Source organism: Dermacentor andersoni, chromosome 4, assembly GCF_023375885.2.
Source record: "Dermacentor andersoni chromosome 4, qqDerAnde1_hic_scaffold, whole genome shotgun sequence".
Taxonomy (NCBI): domain Eukaryota; kingdom Metazoa; phylum Arthropoda; class Arachnida; order Ixodida; family Ixodidae; genus Dermacentor; species Dermacentor andersoni.
In genome coordinates, this window is record NC_092817.1 from 146,318,024 (window position 1) to 146,342,454 (window position 24,431).

A 24,431-nucleotide genomic window follows, 5' to 3' on the forward strand; every position below is an offset into this window, starting at 1 on the left:
CAGCACAATTGTACTGCTTTTATTTGTAGCTGTATAAATTTTGTGGAATATGGTAGTTATGGCTAACGAGGAACGTCTATAATTTGTACAGTCTTTCTGGTGTTTAGGAGATTATTTCTCAAGCATATTCCTTGGATAATCACATAGATTACTTGGTGCAGAAGCTATATTGCACAGTGGGTTGTATGCGCCACCACTGCCCTTACTTTCCTGTGTCTGTAAATGTCCAACTATTAACATACTGTTATTTTTCCATTAAAAAAGGATTATGAGGTGTGACCTCGTGCTCAGTAGCCCAACACCATAGCCACTGAGCAACCACGTGCGGTGGGTTCTTTTTACATTACATTATGGAGCCAGTATTTGTAAAGACAGTTACACCATGAAGGTCTTGTGCTTACATCAGCAAGTTGCTTAGGATGCCTGCTGGCATGTGCATCAATGTTGCACCCTGCTGTATGACACCGCGAGCATGAACTTCCTCAAGAAAACAATGTTCACTTCCCGAGATGCAGCTTTGTTCATGTGCCATACTTGCAGAGGAACTTGCTTCGCGTTTCGAGTCATCTGCTGCTTCATCTCAACAAACACTAGTTGTACGTGGATGCTTCACGTAATGGTAAACATTGTTAAGATGTTCGGTTTGAAGGTCAATATTTATATTGACTGCCACTTCATGCTGCCCTCCTGGAAAGGGAATATCAGCATATACTTGGACTTAGTGTGAAGGTAACACATAATTTGGGCTTTTTGGAAACTGCTGCACAGTTCGGACTTCGGCATGTGTTCAGGTTTCTCCGCATGCTTGATTGAAACGCTCAACTTCCCACAGCACGTTCCTTAGAGGGATACTACGGAAAAAGATTAAAGCAATCTAGACTAGAATAATAGGCTTTTGAATAACAAATTCATCATTCATAGCTGGAATAGAGCTTTCGAAAGTTAGAAAATGACGAAAATCGGAGTGGCGCCACTCCTTGTGAAGCATGTTGCCTTTTGTGTGATGTCTGCATTAGCTGATCCACATAGAGCGGCAAGAAGGGAGGTCACGTGGAAATTACTTCATCTTGCCCTTTGTGATGTGGACGTTTCAAGTTGAAGAGCTGCAGGGGCATCTTCCATGACAATTTTCTATGCAACATTGTCACACAAGAAGTGATGATAGACAATGGACAAATAATATGTTGATGTAGCTCAACCTAACAGTTTCCTTTAGTGCCCCTTTAGGAGCAATTGGGCAAATCAGCTTATTCACAAGAGGTAAACATTCTCCTGTCATTTTACAGACAGCATAATCTTGCTTGCGGAGCATACTCCTAAAATTATTTATTTATAGCAATGCTAGCCAATGCTGGATGGAAACAGTGCTGGGTGAAACTTGCACTTGCCAAGCTTGCGTCGCAAAGATGAACGTTTGCTTGATTTGTAAACATTGTTAGTACTGACAAGTCATGAAATATTATCCAATTTGTTTTCACCACCGCCATTCTTACAGATTTGGAACAACTTGAAAGCCATCACTGGACATCAAAAATCAAGAAAGGGGCTGGCAGATGGAGCAGCATACCATGGTATAAAGGTTTTAAACAGGAATAAGATGCCTCAAAAAGGCTGGCCAACGTTTCATTAGGAGGGCCTATCTTCCTAAAAGGCAGCCTCGTCATCCTTGGCATGTTAGTTTCAAAGGGCTAGTGGAGTGACGTGACGTCCGGTTGTTGTTGGAGGCGGCTGGTTGTAAAGGGAGAGACTATTCTCCGTTTACAACCAGCCGCCAGCGACAACAACCACACGTGACGTCACTCTTCTAACCCTTTAAAACTGACATACCGAGGATGACGAGGCCGCCTTTGAGGAAGGTAGGCCCTCCTATCGAAACCTTGGCCAGCCTTTCTGAGGCATCTTATCCCTGTTTATAACTTTTATACAACATTGGAAATCAGTTGATCAACATATGGAGAAATGGCTAGGAATATTGCTCCAAGATGTTGCAACATTAGAGAGGAAGAATGCTTCTCTTATTAGATAGCTGGATGAAGCTTCCTCACAGGTGCTTACACTGAGCGTAATCGAAGTGCCACCGAAGGCAAGTATGTAATACACAGGTCTCCCCAGCTAGGTCGTTTTTCAGTCATTCTTTCAGTATCTGGAGCCACGTGCAAGTAACAAGTCATACTGAGGCAGGACAAAGAAAAATGACAGCAACGCACGTGGTCGGACTAAATAAAGTGGACATGTGATTGAATTTATTGTGGTTTTTGTGCGCCTCAGGATCGGTATACCCAGACAAGAAATAGCACGTAACTTCATGACGTCAGAAAGCCACGTGAGCCGGACGTTTACTACTTGGAAGCTGACGCTCAATGAAGACCTTGAGCGTGAGCTTTCATCACCTCGATTCCATCGCGAGATGAAATTGGACCATATGTTCCAAGATCTTTCCGCTTCTTTGAAAACACCAGGTTGATTATGGATGCGAGAAAAGTCAAGATTCAGCATCCATCGTCAATAGGGGCACAGCGCCACACCTTAATTTTCCTCATAGAAGCACTACAACACATACGAAATGCTTGTTGACTGTACGCCTGATGGCTACATATGACTTGTGTCTCGTCTGTGGGGCGGATCCGTATCCCACAAGGCAATCCTTGCAAGTAGTGGGCTTCTAGATTCTATGGAAGTAGTCGATGTCATTATGGTCGATAAAGGCTTCGCTTTCCCCTACGTACCTGCTGGTGTGATATTGTAACGATCCCCATTCCGAGAACGCCATGAAACACAAATGCATGTGCAGGCTGTAGAACAAACACGTCGCATTACCACTGCAAGAGTACATGTTGAGAGAGCAATAGCCCATTTTAGATAGACCATTTTCCATCTTCATGGTCGATATAGCAGAGCAGGTATTTAAAGTGTGCTGTTATCAACAACTTTCAAAACCTGCTAATTAATGATGATGACGAAATCGATTAAGAAATTTGTTTGACTAGTTTTCAGAGGAATCTTTAGCCCGGGATCAGCTGTAATGGCTTAGTGTATGTGGCGCTGCGCTGTTAGGCACAATGTCACGGCATCAAATCCCAGCTGTAGTGGCCACGTTTCGACAGGGGCGAAATGTAAAAAAAACGCTCGGGCACCATGCACTTGGTGCACGTTGAAGAACCCAAATTGGTCAGAATTAATCTGAAGTCCCCCACCACAAACATGGCTCATAATAAGGCGTAAAACCACAGAATGTCTTTTTTTACCTCCAGACGAAATCTGGTGCGGCTTATGCAAATGCATGCAAAACACAGAACTCTCTTCATGAAACAACCGTTGAACCGACTGCAATGAAAAGTTCCATTTGTCAAAAAAGTATAGCAACTGCAAAAAGCATAATTTAAATTTCGAGCCCGATTTATTCTTTTCATAAAATTCACAAACAATGAAATTCTTCTAACTGCATGTGGAAACAGAATGGTAATGCTGGTGATAATTTATATAGGGCCCTGCTTCAGCTTGATAGCGAATACTTGCACTCGACGTAAGCGTGTGCTCCAATGAAGCGATACCTGATTGTACGTGGTGCTTTTTCTTGTCCTTATGGAATTTATCATGACAGTGGTTGTGTGATAAGCCGCTTGCAAATATTGTTTTCACTGACTCTCGCGGACACCAGTTGTTCTGTACATGCAAGACACTGAGATGCAAGCAGCCTCTGCACTTTGCCTTCAATCTGTTTTACTCGTGGCGTTCTTTAACATGTTTCACAATATAAGTACAAGAATGTTGTTGCACATGCTACTTGTCATTAGAAATAAACTTCGAATGCGCAAACGCAGTGGTTTCTGATTGTATACTATCCTGAAATTGTTGCAATGTATCTAACTGCTACTGTGTAAAACTACGAATGCGCATGTGTACTGATGTTTGTGACGGGCGCTGACTGAAATATATACAGTCAGCCTAAAATTATATGCCATAATGGTAGTTCTCAGTGGCAATAAACGGATCTGTAGCAATAACTTTCAAGCACCAATGAAGGAATAAGTTCTTTATACAGGCACAGAAGCCTGAATATTTTTTTACAAATGCATACCATAAAAGTCTCTGGCAAACAGTAGCCCTTAAACACCAAATCTCAGAAGCTTACACAGGAAAGTGCACCACTTTGCAAGCAAGCAGATTTGCATAAATCACCAGAGTAACAAACAATAAACTTTCTTTACTATAAACACGAAACTGACTCCCACGAATGTAAAATCAGATATATACAACATACAAACAATGTAGATCTAACCACCATTATAATCAAAGAAGTCTTAAACATGTGTCATCATTAGAGGTGGGCCAATACCAGATTCTTCGAATAATCAAATAGGAAGTATTCAGCATGAGATAGTCAAATGCAGACGCATGCGTTTACAGCAAGAGTACTAATTCTTGTACCATGCTTGTATTGTTCGCTATATTAGGTAAAAATGATGAGATTTAAATGAAACTACAAATTGCCTTGGAACCCTTATGAAAGCCTGGTTGCAAACAAGTTCTTCAAACATGAACGACTGCTGTATGATTAGCTCTCCAAAAAGGAGATGTACGGCTGCAAAAGCGATCAGGAGCTAGCGGAAAAAGCAAAAGAAATATTTGTACGTTTCTGTCATAGACGCGTGTAATAGGACCTAATGCAGCGAAAACAACAGGGTTCGCAGCTTAAAAAATAAATATCCTACTAGACTGTAGAAACATTTAATTGTCGTGTAGGCTACAGAGGCAAAACCCAAAACAAGTCTTGCATTATTTGTTTCCTAATTCTTGCAAAAACTTTTGCAGAGCAGCAGCAAGACTAACAGTGCCTTTGGTAAATTTCATATACTAGAACACAGTAGGTTTAGTAATATTAAAATACTTGAAAAGAAATAGTTCGCATAAAATATTCATATTCGATAGCCCACCTCTACTGAACCTATTAATCCCTCTGTCAGGCGGTACAACAGCGAATCACTGTGTCTTGCATGTGAAAGTGAACTACTCTGCAGAAATGTGGCATTGTATAGATGACAAGATTAACAGGAATTGAACACGCAAAGACATTATAATCGCTAAAGTGACGCAAATATACGCCAAGACTATAGAAGCACGAAATAATAAGACAAACTATGTAGAGGTGGCATGCTCCGACACAACAGTCTGCCAGGGTTGCTAATTATGGGTAAACGAAAGGACAGCATTGCAGTTTCAAGAGCTATGCTAGGAAAGCAAAAGTAATCATTGCACAACACTAAAATACATTATAAAAACATACACATATTGGTGTTGCCATGATAGGGCTTGCTGTGAAGGCGTGCAAAACATGCCTGACAATTCTGCGAATCAGTGCGTCAGGCAAGTAGTGGTACAAGAGCGAATCGCGGTACCTTGCTCGTGAAAGTGCACTACTTTGTAGGCATGCATTATAATATAGATGACCAGATTAACAGGAAGTGAACATCCAAAGGCATTATAGTCGCTAAAGTGACACAAATACACACCAAGGCCATACTGAATGCCAAAGGCATTCAATATGATGCCTGAAAAAGTCGAACATGCAATCTTATTCCACTATGCCCCCCCCCCCTTCCCAGATAATTAAGCTAAACTATCACACACTCTGGCACAACGGTTTGGTGCAGTTCAGCCACCGCAATACCACTGGAAGGCAATTTCCGGACTTGCAAACATAGAAGCCTTGTTGCAGTTTCTTGCATGAAATATACTTTCCGTTTATATAGACATAGAAGCCTTGATGCAGTTCCTTGTATTAAACATACTGTCCATTTAAATACAGTGTGCTCAGTTGTTTCACAGGTTTTATTATAAGCTGTAGTACAAACGCCCACTTGGCAAAATGCAGCGGTACCGGCAGCATTTCATTTTCCCGAAAAATTCTGTGCCCCGCTGCAAGAACTTTCATGTTTCGTTATCTGATGTTATCGAGAAGCGTGCACTCCGTGCGTTGACCGGCGTGGGCAGTTTCGTTATTTTTGTGGTGCTCGAAAGCTTTGTGCTTGTGCCGCGCGATATTTCACCCATTTCTCGACTGGCACAGCACAGCGCAAGTATACCTCAAGAACAAGCCCTGCAACAAGGTTCTTTCGGGAGCCTAAAGACAACAGGTGAGCGCGCAGACCCAAGGACATCAGAAGGGGCATGTACACGAACACAGCCCTGTCCAATGTGTGGGCTACATGAGCCTCCGGACGTCGTTGCACCTTGATTGTGCTACACTTCCCTCTTACCGGTAGAGAAAGCTGACCAATAGATGTTCCTCCCTATTGTCACCTGGTCTATGACTTGTGTTTTTCTGTGCCAAGTCTCATTCTGCAACTTCCGTAACATAGCTTTCCATGTGTGCTTTTTCTGTGTGTCACGTTCTACAAACGTACTAACAGCTGGAAAATTACTGTTCGTGTTTGTGCATTATCTCAGTAATCGCCGATGGGAAAACAGCGCGAACAACCTTTATGTGTAGGCATGATACGCTTTTTTTTTTCTGGAAAGCATGAGCATTGCTAGTGTCCTATATGCAGATTTTTACAGTTCGTGTTTATCACACAAAGAGGTGCCCAGTACAGAAGGTATCACTTAGTGCCTTATGTAACATAATTTTGCTGCTAAGAATTGCATTCGTGGTGAAAGAAAAGTCGTACTGTTGAGCTATTTCACGTGGTCTTTGATTGGTGAATAGGCCTTTCTGCGAATGTCTTCTATGTGCTGCTGCAATAGCTAATTACCTTCTGCTACCCTGTGCCACCGTTACTCAAGTTGTGGCAGGGTGCAAAATAATGTGATCATGCGTATTTCCGCTTTTAGTACAATGTTATTTTTGTTCTGCCGTGCCTGCATTTTCATTTTGTTCAGTAGTAATGAACATGTCACGCATCTCATATACTTTTGTGCAGGTATATAAGCAAGTTCCTATTTTTGGTATGGCTGTCAATAAGACACTCTTTGTTTTTTATTCTACTTTCTTAGGTATTTTGCGTGTCATTGTTTTTGCCTGCCAGTGAATTTCCCTTTCTCCAGTTGTCATGACTATGTCATACACGTCGTCCAGTTTTGGGCAACATCTCAGTGCGTTTACCAGAAGCTCTTCTACACTTTGGCCCTTAGGGCATTATATAGACATATATATTTATATGTGTGTGCATGAAACGGCCTTCTCGTTTTCTTCTATTTCTATTTTTTTGCCTGGCCGTCATTTAGGCGGGGCCCTTGCCCCCCCACCGCCACTAACTCGCAGGACACGCAATAAGGTTATTTCCTCCTCCTCCTCCTTTCACTGTATGCGAACTTTTGTGTTGTTTTGTAGTCATGTACATGTCATGCATCTTTCACTTCTGTTCATTATCTGAGCGTGTATCATACCAAGTTATACGAAAGTCTTTGTTTTTGAAAACAAAGCCAATAAAACGAGGCCAAAGATCTGTTGTGTTCGAAGTGGGATTTATGTTCTGGCCCATGCTGTCATAATCAAAGTATGGACAAGACTTCGTGCGTGCAAACAGAGAAAGAACCCAAGGCGCACCACGCGCCAGTGCACAAATAAATGCCAATGCGCTGCATAGCGTGCGCGTGCGATAAAAAAAAAAAAGAAACACGCGTTGCCGAGAGGCAAAAAGAATGCAGAAGTAAACGGTGCGCAGGGCATAGGGGAAGGTGGAAATGGAGCCAGAGCGGGTCCGCATAATAATAAAAAAGAAGCAAAGAGCGCTAGGTAGAGGAGGCGTCGCGTGGCTGCTGCTCCTGTTGCCATGACAACGTAAACAATCGTGTGCACCGCAATTTCGCCAAAGTATCACCCTCCTGCAAGGGCCGTAACTGAAGGGGACCTTGGCGCTAGGGTCAAAAGAGCGTCTGCATTAAAACAGTCAATGAAAGCCATGCGGAGATTGATCCCTGCAGTACTGCTGCTTTCCCCACCGTCACTGCTGCGTGACAATATTCTCTGCACATAAAGGAAGTCTGGCTCACCTGCTTGCTGATTTTCTCTCCGAATGACGAAATCGCACCATGCGTGGCCAATGATGGCCATTACCCTTGCACTTGAAAAGTAATAGGGGTGATGTATCTTGAGTGCTACTTCATTATCGTCTTCGAGGACGCAGCAAAACATTTTGTCCTTGCCTGCCTCTTCATTTGTAAGGCCCTCCTTCGAGAAGATACACTTAACCTCCAAGAGGCCTTCCTCTATGTCTAAAAGAATAATTCTGCCTGGTGAAGCTGCCAGAAAAGGATACTGTTGATGAATGCGCAGCCCTGTTTCACGGCTTTGCATATTTGTGCCTCTCAGCTGCTGACTGCACATGGGAATCAAGAGCACCCTCTTCGTGCTTGCGCGTATATGCTATATATGGCCTCTGGAATTGCTCTACCATTAGGTTAAAGTACTGTCCTCAATGAGCCTTCAGGCTTGATACTGCGGCAAAACCTTTTAAACATGGAAGCAGTTGGATGGCCAGGGCGTGCACCGGGCCATTGTTAATGTTATCTGCCTAGGCGTGAAGGCGTATATGTTCACGCTCAGTGTCGTCTAAAGGTGACAGCGATTGTAGGTGAGTACTTATTAGGCGCTGTACATGTGTGTCCCCTTAGGTTATCTGCACCTGCAATCTTAGGCTTTGCTGTGTCAGCTTCTCTCTTAAGAGGCATGCATTCTACTGTGCGAGGGTAGCGCAAGACCTGCAACTCTGGGCACCAAGTGCGTAGCTTTTTCTTTTCCAGAACAGCCACGTCGCCACATGGCAGCAACAACCTGGAGGGGCTATAACCCTTCTTTCGTTTTATGCGAGCAGGTTGGTTGATCAAGTGTCGCTAGAAGAGAATTTCTTTTGGAGTGTGCTTTTTGGTTGGATTGAAATAGACGCAGAATATTGGCAATGTAACTCTATGTACTGATGTGAGTTGTATATGCTTAGTATTTTATTTCGTTCCACTCTCTTCTCTAACGCCTTCGGGCCTTGAAGGTACAATAAATAAATGAATGAATGAATAAATAAAAAAAAAATAAATGTATTGTGTGTTGTGTCTCTGCAGGAAGGTGCCTTGTGATTTCAGTGAGTTCAGCTTCGAGCAGGGTGAATTATATAAACAAAAGTTTAAGAAATGGTGCGTTATAACTGCAACATGACCTTACTGTTTCCCTTGTTGTAGTGTCTGGTAAAATAAATTGTTTTTTAAGGCTGCAGAGAATGAGTGATTTGAAAAACTCATGTTTTAATACACGCTCAGTGTTAAAGCAAGCTCAAACTAAAAAATTATGCTTGGCTCTGCTATCGCAAACACCAGGGACCAGCGGAGCTACGGGAAGGCCAGTAATGTAGTGCCAAACCGCACACTTAATTTAACTTTTCCTGGGCTTCCCCCATCTCCGCTGGTCTCTAGTGTTTGCGATAGCAGAGCCACGCCTAATTTTTTTCCCGCCTTCCTTGTCGGCACAAGCTCGCGCCTGCGTTCTCACTGAGCCTCGGTAAGGTGAACTCAAAATGCGCCAAGCGTCTCAACGCGTTCGTATGCCCGCGAGGAGTCCATAACTCGAAAGACTACTCTGCGGCATTCAATTAAACATTAATGCTTTCTTTCCCACTGCGAGAAAGAGGAGCGCCGAAGCCAGCGCTCGGGTTTTTATTAGAGAGCAATCAAAACTGCCATCCGACAGTTCACCGTGGGATGACATTGTTGTTGTCAGCACTAAGCCAACGCCCCGAAACATGGGTGCCCAACATGCACACCGCCGGGCAGCATTCGCTGCGGGTCATGCGCAGAAATTGACGGATACACAGCCAAGCCATGAACAAGTGTACACTGACGCAGCTTTCGACCCACACACTAGCGAGGGAGCAGTCGCCTACCATGTAGTGGGTTCTTGTGCGACACATTCTACCGTTACAACTGCTGATGCCGACGACCCAACAGAACTTGAACTCAGCGCAATAGTCTGGGCATTCGATAGAGTTTCAAGCACCACGCAAGCAAAACACATCGATATATACACCGACTCTCAGTATGCGCTGCATGCCTGCAAGTCGCGCCACACAGCCTCATCGGAAGTAATCCTAGTCAAGGCCTTCAGGCATGCGGAGGCCCACGCGGTCACTGCAACACTTCATTGGATCCCTAGTCACCAGGGCATCGAGGGAAATGAGAGAGCCCACGAGGCGGCGGGCGCCCTTCTTTCCAACCACGTCGTCTACCGGGATCCTTCAGAAACCCTCAAAACCAGCACAAGCAGCAAGACAAATGGAGCCCCGTATGACTCAGACAGAGCTCTGAGAGCAGCAGCCAACCAACGCAAGAGGGAACTCCGTGCGAGTGTGCCCTCAGACCCAGACATACTTCCCGCGGGTCTTCCCAGGTCAGAGCTTGGTAGCTTCGCTCTTCAAGGAAACCAGCTATGAAGTTGGACATTTTCTCTTTATAGCCGAGGGCACGTGCTTTGATCATGATGGTGTTATGCGGGACGCCATCAAATGCTTCGCGTATATCCACTGCGACAACGGCTCGTGGGTGCACCGAATTAGAGTCGAGGACGTCCTATTTTAGGCGGAGTAGCACATCTTATGTTGATAGCCCAGGGCGAAATCCATACAGTTTAGGAGCCAAAAGGTCGCGATCTTCAAGGTACCACATCAAGCGTGTGTTTACCATGCTCACCTTTCACACGAGGTCAAAGAGATCGGACGGAGGTTGGATAAGGTATGTGGTGGCTTACCGGGCTTTGGAGTGGGCTTGACCACCGAAAACTTCCGAATGGAGGGCAGTATCCCGGTATCCCAGACTCGACTAAATTCTTCGAGAAGAGCGTGCTTGTGCTCAAGGGGCAGATTGCGTAGATGGGCCACGCCCACCTCGTCGACTCCTGGAGCACTACGTACGTTAGCACGCTGCAAGACGTGCTCCAGCTCGATCATGGTGAAGGGGCTGTTAAGTGGTTCGCTATCTTCAGAATGTACATCCTTCTGGCATGTTGTGTCTGTGGGGTGAGACGTCTGCGGGAAAAACACTTCAGCGGCCTGTTCGGCAAGTTTCTGAGCGCTGATGCCTTCGCGGAGGGTCGCACGAGCGGCGCCCGTGTTGGTCTTGCGCTGGCCGAGAAGAGAGCGCAGGACGGCCCAAACCTTGGACGTATGAGTCTGCCCATTGATGGATTCACAAATTCCCATCCAGCGGTCTCACGCGAGCATAGTAGTATATTATTCGATCAAACGCTGTATTTTGCGCAAGCGTGCTTTGTGGTGAGCAGCGCGACCATACCGCCTCTACTGGGCGAAAATCTGGTGCCTTCTATTCCATAAGGTAAGCAGATGTCTATCAGACTCTGGGTGGTCAGAGGGAACCCCTAAGTGTTTCGTGGCTCTTCGCTTTGCTGCGCATAGCTGTGATACCAGATGGTCAATGTTCTTGGCTGGAGACTGCTGCCGCAATCACTCGCGGTATTTGTCCCAGTGTGTTTGTAGCTTAGCCGTGTAGTGGCGTGGGGCTTCATCTTCGTATTGGCAAGGCCTGCTCCAGACAAAACAGAGTTTGTCGTCATTCATGGTGTCCGATCTACCTTTGGCAAACAGGAAGAAAAGCAGTCTTTTAATCTGCACATCGGTGACCGACCCATCAGCTTAGCCGTAGCTTAGCCGTGTAGTGGCGTGGGGCTTCATCTTCGTATTGGCAAGGCCTGCTCCAGACAAAACAGAGTTTGTCGTCATTCATGGTGTCCGATCTACCTTTGGCAAACAGGAAGAAAAGCAGTCTTTTAATCTGCACATCGGTGACCGACCCATCAGACGGAAATCTACTATCCGAATACACGGTATGCACCTAGACGAGAACTACACAGGGAACACTTGGTTCCAACGCGCTAGGAAGACCAGCAAACAAATGCTACACGCTTTACTCAGAATCTCTCACCGCACCCGTGGAGTAAACGAACGGGAAAAAGCGGCAGTTCGCTCAAGCTTTTCTTGTCTCCCGTATCATGAACGGGCTGCCATATCATCCAGTCAACCGTACACAGAAGCACGCGCTCGACCGATTACTTAACGAAGCCAAACGCATTGTTACTGGACTCCCAAGGTGTACAAGCCTCGAAGCGCTTAAAAATTGTAGCAAACTCAACCTTTTCGAGCTCGTCGACAAGCCTATCTATACACAGGAGCCGCGACTTCGCACCACAAATGCCGGGCGACACACACTCATGCTACTCGGGTACGACGTCCGCACAATGTACATTTTTCCCAGTAAATGCCAACGCGGGAAATCGCGGCTCTCACCAATGGCAGGCCACTTCCTCTGAATGTGATCCCTAATCAGCGAATGCGGCGCCTTGCATATGCCAAGAGGCATGCTAAAGCTACGAGCTCACTCCCCTTGGCTGAACGCATTCTATACACGGACGCTGCACTGCCTGCAGACGGCACTAGTAACACCTGTTATGCCACTGCGTGGTACGACCAGACAAATGCAAATCAGAACTAACCCATCATATATCAGCAGAAGCAATGTACAGCACCCGCGCAGAGCTAATGGCCATCCTATGTTATTTGGAGGGGGTGCTCGCAACTTCGTCTCAAACTGACCATGTTCACCATAATGTGTACACAGACTCCCAGGCTGCCCATCGGCCATGCGCTAATGTTCTTTACCCAGATCCCGTGCTGCAGAAGATCCGGCACCAGGCACGCCTGCTCCGCGAATGCGGTCACGATGTTACCATACACTGGGTCCCTGCGCACTGCGGTATCACCGGAAACGATAGGGCTCATAGGCTGGCGCGCGTTCATCTCTCTACCGCGCTAGCCAGAGCCTCCGATACCCATTATCCTCTCCTATACCGCACCTGAGGTAGCAGACCCGATGGCAGACAAGCATGCGACCAAACAATGACGTGCCGCCTACCTCACAGCAGTGGGTAATCCACTCTATATACCGTCGCTTCCCCAGAAGGTATTCACACGGCGAGAGTCAGTGGTGCTTCGGAGAATTCAGACAGGCACCCTCCTTACTCCTCACTTGCTGAACCGTTTGAACAGGGATGGCACACCACCACTCGTAAGTGGATTCTGCTCCACGTGCAAATGTCGTGCTCGTCTCAACCACAATTGTTGGGAGTGCCCCCTCTACATCCCACCGACCCGCCGTGGTTGCCCAGTGGCTATGGTGTTAGGTTGCTGAGCACGAGGTCGCGGGATCGAATCCCGGCCACGGCGGCCGCATTTCGATGGGGGCGAAAACACCCGTGTACTTAGATTTAGGTGCACGTTAAAGAACCCCGGGTGGTCGAAATTTCCGGAGTCCTCCACTACGGCGTGCCTCATAATCAGAAAGTGGTCTTGGCACGTAAAACACCATAATTTTGTTTTTACATCACAACGAGGCTTCGTGCCCTGGCCACCATACAGCGGGGACTCTGGCCTTCTTTTCTCCGGACTTGGACTTGCCCGGATACCACGCCTCCTGACCATGCCACCGAGCTCTGGCGAGCACTGCTGTTGTTCCTTCAGGACCCAGCGGCACCACCAATCGGCGATCGGCTTCGCGAGAGCCACAAGCGTCATGCGGCCCCCACTTAGCTACCTCCAGGACGTTCGTTAATAAAACGGAGGCAGCCTCACCCTTCCCCTTGTTCAATAATACCCCCTCCTTTTCCACCGCAGCGTCTTCGGCGCATTTTAATGTGGAATAAACGTGATTTCATTCATTCGTTCTCCTTGTCCATCTCCCAACTCCCTTTTATTGCAGGAATCCGGCCCTCCCATAGCCTCCGCGGACCAAGAAGTACCTCAGGCGCCACACAGGTGCCCTGACTGTTACATGACCACGCGGCCATCCGCAGCCCATCTGTTTTGGGAGTGCCAGCGACACGCTCAGCAGCGGGACGATCACCTGATGGCGGTGCGAGTGTCGTCCTACGAGGAGTGGATTAGACCGGCAATTGTCTTGATGGATTACGATAGGGTCATTCTGGACTCGCTCTTGGCTTTCGCCAAGGACGCGCAGATCATAGGATGGCTCTAAACACGCCTCCCCCTCCTCTTCCTATTTCCCATTATAGGCCTTCGAGCCATCTCTCAATAAATACATCTTGTCATGATCATCGGAGAGCAATGACGTCACACCACCTGTGTCCCCGACGCGCCGCTCCTTTTCCCCCGCTAGACTCCACACACGCTCGCCGCGTCGCTATGCTGCATGATGCTATTCTTACACTCTGCTTTCACTCTCTCCCAGCTCGTAGAAGCTCCGCACGTCAAGAGCAACCCAGCGATGTTCTAACAGTTCCACTGTAAAAGGCCATGTTTGTTTGGTATAATACAAAACACTGCACACCTTCTGGAAGCACAATCCATCTGCAGTGAACGTCAGGGCAGGTAGTCTTGTGAGCTGCTTTCACCGCAACCGCGAGCAACGCCACAGCTACATGTAAGCAGGTTTCGCTCAACTAGCTAGCCAAACATAGATGAATATATACAGGGTGTTTTAGCGAACACTTTCAAAAATCTTTAAAAGTTGCCTGTGGCATATGTCACAATTCTACTTTATGAGCTGGTCTATTCGAAGCGGCGCACAATACTTGCACAAAAAATTGAGATGCAAAATCGACTAATTAATAAAAAGTTTTTAACTAACTACATTATGGCCCATATTGCAATTTACAAATTATAGCCATGGAGTTCGCAAGGCGGATCCACTTGAAACGAATTTTCAACATGACACCAGTTTCGATATATAAATTCCCGAACTTTGCGGAGAAATGCATTGGCGTTCCAGATAATTTGTTAACAAAACGTCGTTTCATACACGTGAAAGTGCACTACTCTGCAGATGTGCAGCACCACGCCTCCACAGTGGCACGGCCACTTCGCTGAGTTTCTTGTCATCAAATTCTAAAATACCGGCGAGGAATGACATCACGCAAACTAGAGAAAGCAATGTGAAATGGTTTATTGTACGCAGACCCCAATGTTGTTATATTGCGGGTTTGTTGTCAAGCCACGTACTCTTATAACTTTTTGTACAAGCAACTTGCTTTCTTTTTGGAAAGGAGTAATGCAGCCAGATTTGTGGTGTGTCCTTGAAATGTTTTTCGGTGAACAGGTATATTTTTCAGTTAGGGCTTCCAGGGAATAGTAGTTTGGGGGGGGGGGGGGGGCAGCACGTGGGCTGGCTCCGGGAAATACCTGGACAAGTTATATTACTACATCGCTTCAACGACACTAGTTTTGCATTCTGACACTTCAAGACCAAGCAATAATCCATGGAATATTATTCAGTTTGCGCGTACGCCCATGCAGCTTCTAAGCTTGTACCTCACTCATTGAGGCTAGCGCAAGCGCTCTGCGTGACCATGGCGTAAAGGTTCCTTTAGTGTCAGAATACTGTTAAATATCTTCTTTCCTCAGTACCAGAAGTAGATTATTTAACACGAATACAAAAATAATGCGTGAATGCTTCTCAGTACTTCGCTACTGGACAGACGGCTGCATGTAGCAATCAGGAAAAGCAGGCTGCTGAGCCACTCCTCTACACCTATTTTTACAGCGTTTCTGCAAGTTGAGCCTTATTGAAAAAAAAGTACCCATCGGAATAAGCTGTCAGCACCTTGAGAACGTCGTAACCATTTTCATGAGACTATAATTTGAAAATCACTTGTCAGACAGTCGAAAGAACAAGCATGTGCGTTGGCTCTTAATTTCGCGGCGCCCGATGGTCACTGGCAGGAGGAGCGTGCCGTGCGCAGCGCGCCGGCTGGCGAGAGAGTGAAATCCGAGAAGAATTGAGTGGGAAAGCGCCCATAGGTATGCGTATAGGAAAAAGTTGTCTGTACTTTCCAAGAAAAGTAATATTCTCTTCCGACGTAGAAGAGTTTACGCGCACGCACGTCTCGGCTGCATGCATAATTCACCGATCAGTTTCTAACCATTGCGACGCAGCAGAACTTCAGCATTATCTAGACCGTGTCCAGGAATGGTGCGACCGGTGGCTAATGACCCTTAACCCGACTAAATGTAAACTTCTTTCCATTACCCGTCAAAAGCGCCCCATTACATTCCCGTACATAATTGCTAACGCACCTATACAAGCAATAACATCGTTCAAATACTTAGGCATTACTTCGTCCAATGATCTGTCATGGCATGCACATACTACAACCGTCATATCATCGGTAAATAGAACTCTCGGTTTTCTTAAACGTCACCTTCGTAACGGGCTCCAGCACGTTAAATTACTAGCCTATAAGTCACTTATCCGTTCAAAACTAGAGTATATGTCAGCCATATGGTCCCCGCATCAAGTATGCCTCGTAGATGACCTTGAAGCGCTACAAAATCGTGCCGCCAGATTAGTTCACTGATCTTATTCTCACGAAGTCAGTATTACCGTCCTCAAAGCGGTATCTCGGTTGCAAGCTTTATCCCTCCACCGACACATAGCAACACTGTCTATTCCATAAGCTTTACTGTTCATCACTTAAGAGTGCTCCTTACGTCACACCGCCCGCATACATATCTCCTCGCATTGGTCACCAACTGCAAGTTTCCCGTACACGTGCGAGAACTGTTAATTTTTCAGCATCTTTTTTCCTCGTGCAGCCAAAGACTGGAACGGCCTTCCTCACAATATCGTCGCTTTCACCTGTCCATCGTCTTTTTCTGCCAATGTTACTGAGTACCCGTTGTCGCAAATTTGAGTGCTTTATTTATTATTTATGTACACCCACCCCTTATGTAATACCCCCTAGTAGGGTCATTAAGGTAAATAAATGAAATAAAATGAAATGAAGAAGGGTTATTGTGAAATTATCGCCAAGTGAAATGCTATGTGCCCGTATGTGTCATTGCATGTGTGCACATTTTGGGCCACTCCTCTAAAGTCGGTATGTGCCACTGTGCCACAAATGGTACGAAAACCTTTAGTGTAGCTCGATCAATGTGATACTCCTCTGCGCATACAGCGGTCATTCATCCCTCTTCTTCCATCGACAAGCATCATACATCGCCTTCGGTATCGTGACATTGCTGCACAGAGGCCTAACACTGTGCATCCGCCTGATTGGGCGTTTGCATTTAGTTTTAGTTTGTGAGCGATTCAATGCACGAACAACATAGTTCCATAAAGGCTGTGACATTTGCGGCGGATGAACATAAACATTGCATGAGATTAGAGGTTGCGTACGACGAAAGTAAACAATTGTACGCATCGCCGTTGTATGGCATTTAGCTAGCTCTCCTACGCCTTGCTCTATTTGTTTTAACGCACAGTTGTACGAACGTCAAGCAGAATAATGATGACCAAAATATGGTAATTCTATCGTGTCGAAAATGGTCAATTCGGCCCGCTTTTGTAACAATTTAGGGCTCTTATAGCTCTTCTTTCCACTTAAATTGTCAATGAACACCACAACATATTCAGGAAAAACGTTTGAAAGTTCAGCAGGTGAAGTTGTGCAGCGGTACCAATAAAAATAACTTTTGTATTAATTTTTGTGCAGAACCATGTTTCACGCACTTGAGAAAATTTCGAAAGTACATCAGGCAATGGCGAATTTCCCCTCCAGAAATATTTGCAAGGAAATGCAGTCTGAGCAATGTAGTTATTTACCACCGCAAGGTTGCTGCGCCAAAGACAGAAAAGGACGACAAGGTATGGGCAAGTACTTCTCCGCATTTTGCGCTTGTCAGTGCCGATACTCTCTTGTCCTTGTCTGCCTTTGCCGCAGCATCTTTTTTGTAAGCACGACCAACTCCCCCAACAACAACCTTTATTTGCCGTAATATTTTACAAGACAACGTGAAATGGTAAAGTGGCACGTGTAAGACATTTGTTTTGAAATGACTCACATGCAAATTAAGCTGAATCCCGTGCAGCTCTCCGTGTTTTCACTGACCTCACGGGAGCGTCAACCGGCTCTAAAGCTAAAGTAGTAGCCAAGGCATGCGCGAGCAGAGTGCGTTTGTGTCAGAGCATTACGTGCTACGCCATTACATTGAATACCACATGCCCCCTGCTTTTTATCAGGCCACATATCCTTTGTAACCAGTTATTGTAAGCAAAGTGAGCGCGGGATCATGTGCGCGAATTTCTGTTGGCGTTGGAAGCAGACGAGCAGTTGAAGCCTAAGGCAATGGCCTAGCCCATGCACATAGTATATACGCGCGCCGACGCTCGGAGAAGAGACAGTCTAAAGAATAAGCAAAGAACAAGAACAAGAAAGTCTCTGTGCGCATGCACTCCTCCCATCTCTGCGCCAGCACGTCCATGAAGTGTGATAGAGGGCGGCGCAGTCGTTGCAAAGGGGGCGTCCGCAGGAGTACAGACGTCTGTATTGTGTGTAGTCGGCTTAAATGGGGGTATACTACTGCATCTTCGCGTTAGAGGGTCTTTTGTGAATGTGGGTGTTGTCGTGTGTTCAATCTGAGGTGATGTAGTATGGCGCTGTAAAAGTTCGGACTCCCTATAGATGCGGCCGCACCACTCTCTTCTGGCGCCCGGTGGTATAAGCCCGGGCTAAAGCGTGCGGACTCTGACTTCCACGGAGGGACTTGTGTGCTGGAGTCCATACTATTTCAACGTGCGAGAGTTAGGGGCCTTGTTTGAAGAGACGGTGGGCGACGTAAGATATCATGCCTCTGGCGTAGCTACTTCAGGCTGCTTGCGGGCCAGCAAGAATTGTGACGCGCTCGTAGGTTTTTGCTGAAAGTGATGGTCACGGCGATGGCTGTCTCCTCTGCTTCGAGAGCATTGGCAGTGCGGATCGTGATCGAGATCCCCTCTTGAAGGGTGTGGTCGACGACGTTCGCCGTCACGATTGCTTTTTGGGGTTACTGAGCGGTATCTGGGTAGCGTTTGGTGCGGTAACGGAGCCGCATTTATTCTGCCTGTTTTGTCCTATATATTTTCACGACAAGACGCAGCTAATGTTTTACGGTGAATAGTTTAATTGGCCTTTTTTGAAGGGCGACCTCTAAAACCTTTAATGTATACCACACGCGCCAACTTTGTGTATGAAACAAATTTGTTAGCGTAAGCGAAAACGCGGCAAATAACGGTCTAAATATCTGTTGAGCTCGAAACTTATTCTGGTATTGCTTTACTGAAGGCGTACAACCTACTTCTTTAAGGTGAGATGAACACATTGCAATGCACGCAATCGTATAAACTGCGAGAATTATAGTAATTTTTACACTGTCAGCGAGCGCTGAACCTAAGTTCCCGGTATCCGTCATAGCGCACCTATACGTGTACCGACACAATATGGTGGCGCAACCAGACATATCGCCACCCTGTACGGAGAAGCGTTGCATCGAAGCAAGGCAAATGGCCACGACCGTCTGGCGTTGAGCGATCGGGCAGTGACGAGACGCTCTCCCTGTGCGCATAATTATCCGTCAACTTCGCTCTTGACGCCTTTTATGTGCGTTCGGCTCCCCTCCCCCCTTTCCTCGTATCTATAACCCCACTCCTTAAAATTCTTTTCCGCTAGTTACTGTCGCACTCTTCGAAATTCGCCGGTTTGTAGAAAGGTACGGCGGCTTTTACCATTCCTATATTTCTGTTTCTGCGTGGACTTTGAGGCCATTCACCAAGCCCCCCCAACATGTTTGTTGTGGCGGTTTCTTAACTTCCCTGGCCCAGAAACCCTGTCCATGGAATATTTTGCCCTGTGAAAATCAGCGTTCGGTAGGCCTTTCTTCCTTGTCCCCTTTTTTTGTGTTGTTTTTATTTTTACCAGCATGAATAAACTAGCCTAACAGTAAGCTCTTCTCAAGTTTCTTTACATACTGAAAGTCAGAAAGAAGGGAAAGAAAAAGAAAAAAAAGGTCATCAGCTCTTCCACTATTTGAAGAAAGACGAGCAGGGACGCTGTGGTGGCTTCTACCTCAGTCGACGTATCTATGTATATATAGGTATTATTATTATTATTATTATTATTATTATTATTATTATTATTATTATTATTATTATTATTATTATTATTATTATTATTAGGTAGCCCAGGCAACTACGACGTGGATGGATGGGTGTATGTTATGAGCGTCCCCTTTGGGCCACTAAGCTCTTGCTGTTATACTGCCTAATGCCCTACCTAGGTTAAATAATAAATTAAGTGAAATGTGGTTTAAAGGCGCAAAAGCGGCTAAGGCTATGCTGCGCCAACCACCAGGTGTATGGACGACCGCACGCCAAGTTTCATCCTAGACGCCAGCGCTCGTTTCTCCCCTGGCGGAACGATTTCATCTCCAACGGGTGTAGGTTTCCGCCGCCGCTTCCCTTAGCGGTCGCGCCCGCGTTCAGTTCGCGCTGCGCGCGAAACGTCTCTTGTTTGCGAGGGCGCCTCTTCGGGTGACCGGAAATTATTATTGTCTTGTTAACTGTCACGACAGCAATGTAAACACGAAATGGTTGATGCCACCAGTGAGATTCTGCCGATTCACAAGAAAATGGTACGAAAAAAGCAGACGACACACATGGATTACTGCGGTGCGCCGAGCGAAGTAAACAACTGGCAAACGAAGCGAGCTCGTTCATTGATCACTCCTGAGTGTATGACGGTTTTTATATGTAACCCACATGAATTTAATAATTACTCGGTACATAATCCTATTATTCATATAAAAACTTTTGTTCGACGAGCGCTTGTCCTGTCTTCTTTCTCGTGTTTCGTTTATGTGTGCGCTGCCCAAGAATGGAAACCACTTCTGTTGTATGCGCTAGCAGTGGCCGAAGTTCACGCGTGCCGAGAAATTGAATATGTGCACGATGCATTGAACATGACCGGAGTTCATTCCCGCTTCACCACTGCACCGATCGATCGAGTTACTGGACGATACGCGGCCCGCGTCTTGGTCGCGCCGGCATTGCTGAAGCAGGAATGATTACTAATACTTTCAAATTCCGTCTCTTGAGCACTGTTAAAAAATGGCCAAGCTGTCTACATTGCTACTTCTATTCCATATTGTAGGGGACGCACTAGTTAAAGTTGTGTGCGCATGTCGTACTTGTGCTATGCAGCGATATATTTTGTTTATTTCCGCACAGTGTCGATGGAAGACCGTTGTCGCCATCAGAGACAACACGGATTTGTAGCAAACATATTGTGAGAAACTGCAAAAATGACTTTAGCTCGTATGTGCCGTATGTATGTGCCGCATCGTATGTGCTGACGATTTTTCCGGCGGTACATACGATGTCGTTTCCAATCACCTGCTCAGCGTCACTTACATGGCTAAGCAGACGCTGCCCTTTCGCCGCATCGCAGCCATAAAAATAATCGTCAAGCCTACCGATCTTCTTAAAGGCAAATAGAAGCGTGTACAGTCTGTTTCACACTTAGGGGAAAACTCGGAACGTATTGCATCGCGATGCGGCAAGCAATGGAGTCGTGCGGTGGCAGCAGCTCGAGCAGGCGCAGACGCTCGAGGGGCGGAGTCGTGATCTGCGTCGTCTGCTACGGCGGCGCGCGCTGGCCGCATTGTCGGGAAGCGTGCTACTGTCAGGGGCAGTGTACGTATATTTCTTCACTGTGTGTGCTACCGTAATAAGCAGCGACAAGACGCACCAAGATGTGCGCGCAACGTGTTCAGTCTTTGTTTGACTCGAAAGGAAAACAAAGCACTCAACAATGATAACTATGGGAGTCGAACACGATGAAACAAACGGATACGATTAAATGAATGTTTTAGGTTCAGACAATGAGCTGGAAACGGTTTTTCTCGACAATCATTCGCTACACCAGACAGACTCTGCCCGCCGGCGGGGAATTGGACACGTCACGCTCGGAACTTCAGTTAGTATCTCGTCATGTCCCCAGCGGCAGCGATGACAGCGCTCATCCTGGAAGGTAGTGAAGTGCAGAATGACTTGATCAGGGATGTGTTCATTCGCAGCACGTCTCAGTCACTGACGATGGTGGATCGAAGCCTATCCTCGGGCGACTGATAGAGGGGACGGTGCGCCAGCGATACTTTCAACGAGCCCCAGACATTTTAAATGATGTTGGCGCCCGGGGATTGAGGCGGCCACTCCAAGAGAGTGACTGCGCGCTCTTCTAGCAGTTGTTGCACCACACGAGCAGTGTGGATCGGCGACCTATCGCGTTAGAATATATAGTCGCCTTCCAGAAACGGGCCGTCAAGAATGTATGGAATCAGTACGTCGTCTATGACTGCCCTGCAGCGATGAACTTACCTTCGAGGCGTATCAGTTGGCGTCGCACAACGCATAGTAAAGAATACCGGCTCATTTCACGCCGTAGCGATGAGATCGGCGCCCTGCAACTGATAGTAGAACGTTTCCCGACAATGCGGCCAGCGCGCGCCGCCGTAGCAGACGACGCCGTTCAAGATCCCACCCCTCGAGCACCTGCGCGAGCTGCTGCCGCCGCCTGACTCAAGCGCTCGCCGCATCGCGATGCAATGCGCTGCGAGTTTTCCCCTAAATGTGAAACAGACTGTACACCGCCCTTCGAACGGAATCTCCACGCGCACACACGTAGGCACACACCGCGCGCGGTGCGAAACGTGCCAAAACACGCGCAGTGCAGGAGGCAATCAAGGCGGCACGAACGAGAGATGGGAGAGGGGTACCACCGCTAATAGAATTTTGCTTCGCATGCGGCGCTCTCAACGCCGGCGCAGCAGCGCCACTCTCGGTGCCGTTCTTGTCTATAAAGAAAAAGCATGAAAAGAAAAACACTATGAACTCCCACAACCAAATTTTCTGATCCCCTATTGCGAACAGTGCTTTTCTACGTCTCCGTTTTTTGTCGTGTACCTACTTTTATTCCACCAATCCTCCAATCACCTCTTACTAATCCCTATTGCGGACATGTTTACTTTTGTACTGCTCTCGCTGAACCAAAGGCCTTCAAGGAGGCCAGTGGTGCCTAAATCGACCGCTGCAGGTAGACGTCTGCACATTCTAATAACACATGCTCCATATATATCCTTAGCCTTACCGCAGCAAGCACATGCTTCTTCTTCTTTCTTATATCTCGCTTTATATGTGCGTGTTCTAAGGCATCCCGATCTCGCTTCGAAAAGTAATGAGCTTTCCTTTGAATCATCATAAATTGTCGGTTTTGACGTACCCACAGCACAAAACGCCCACTGGTGGTAGAAGTGTGTATAGGACGCAGGTGGCCGTTAAACCGAGCCTCGACTCTAGCCACGATGTTCGTTTACCGGGGCGCAGTCAAAGGGGCGCACAGAACAATACACGTTTGGTTGTAATTTGGGTAGAACGTACTTCCTAGTTAATTGACTGAATGAAACTTGGAAGGACTAAAGTTTAATTCTAGCGGCCAAACACGGGGCTGTCTGTTTCCCTTCCGTAGATGCCCGACATTGACAGCCCAAGGGAATTCCGTCCCGTTTACAACTTGACTGTCAACTAACTCATTGTGACAAGTAAATGAAACTAGGCGTAAGTCCCGCTAAGACGGCTCATCTCAGCGGCCAATTTCAGTATACCTTTGTATACTTTTTTTTAAAATATACCTCCATCAGATTTAGAGCTACAGAGCAATCGCGATAGACTGGAGACGAACATTTTTTCGTGTCGACGCGACGCGTAGGCGGTCCGACATCGACCACCGCTGCAGGGTAGCTATATGTATAGAGCTTCGCTCTTAAAAAGCAAAAAAAGAGAGGGAGGGGGGGGCGGGGTAGGGGTGCCTGTTATGCTTTTCCTAGACAAGCAAGTTGCAATAATTTCGGAGTGCATTCTTTCGCCCAGCGTGGTCGACGATTCGGTCAAATACCGAAATGAGTAGCTCTTCGACGATGCGAAGACCTTGTGGGGAGCAACAATGCTTCCAAGTTTTATTCACACGCTCCTCCTATCTTTGTCTGTGTGTGGAATTTCTTTAGCGCTGATCGGCCCCCTCAGCATTTATTGAGTGGGGCCCCAATGTTTTGTGCATAGAAGAGGGGATCACCCCATGAAAACCCTCTTTCCCGCCCTTCGCACCACCACTAGCCCTCCCCTTCATTTGACATTCGAGCTTGTCCTTTCATCTATGTCGTTCTTTCGGAGCCCACCTTCTGAAACTTACTGTTCTGTCGGAAAGGGAGGAAGGGGATGGGCTGCCAGAAAATTTTGGGGGGTTCGGCGCCCCCCTCTTCTCGCTGCGCCAATTTATTTCATGCTTGGAAAAAAATCCACCGCCACTGTGTGATCAGCGTGCCCTGCAGTCCCAATAAAGCGCAATGCCAATTAGCATTTTGTGTGGACAGCGCCTTTTAAAGGGATAGTGAACAAAAAATTTGTCGCCGAGATTTCTGTCTCCAGTGATAGCTGTCGCACCGAGAGTGACCAAAACAACACTGTTTCTTAAGAGAAGTGAGCGAAAAGTAATTATTTTAGTTTTTTTTTTATACTTCTCAAATCATAGCACCTATCTGTTTCCTCCGTAAGCTCCG

The 24,431-nt window shown here is 46.7% G+C and overlaps 1 protein-coding gene across 2 annotated transcripts in view; it reads right to left on the reverse strand.

Annotated features, from left to right (window-relative positions):
* The window catches only part of LOC126537873 (scoloptoxin SSD976-like), a 72,302-nt gene extending 49,872 nt beyond the window's left edge, over nucleotides 1–22,430 (reverse strand). The window contains exon 1 of one of the 2 annotated variants that reach the window (XM_072287935.1): nucleotides 22,198–22,430. The gene's annotated coding sequence lies outside the window, so the exon portion shown is untranslated. Of the gene's footprint in view, nucleotides 1–21,231; nucleotides 21,414–22,197 lie in introns of those variants that run through there. The other variant, XM_072287934.1, reaches the window with a different exon arrangement.
* Nucleotides 22,431–24,431: the final 2,001 nt, after the last annotated feature.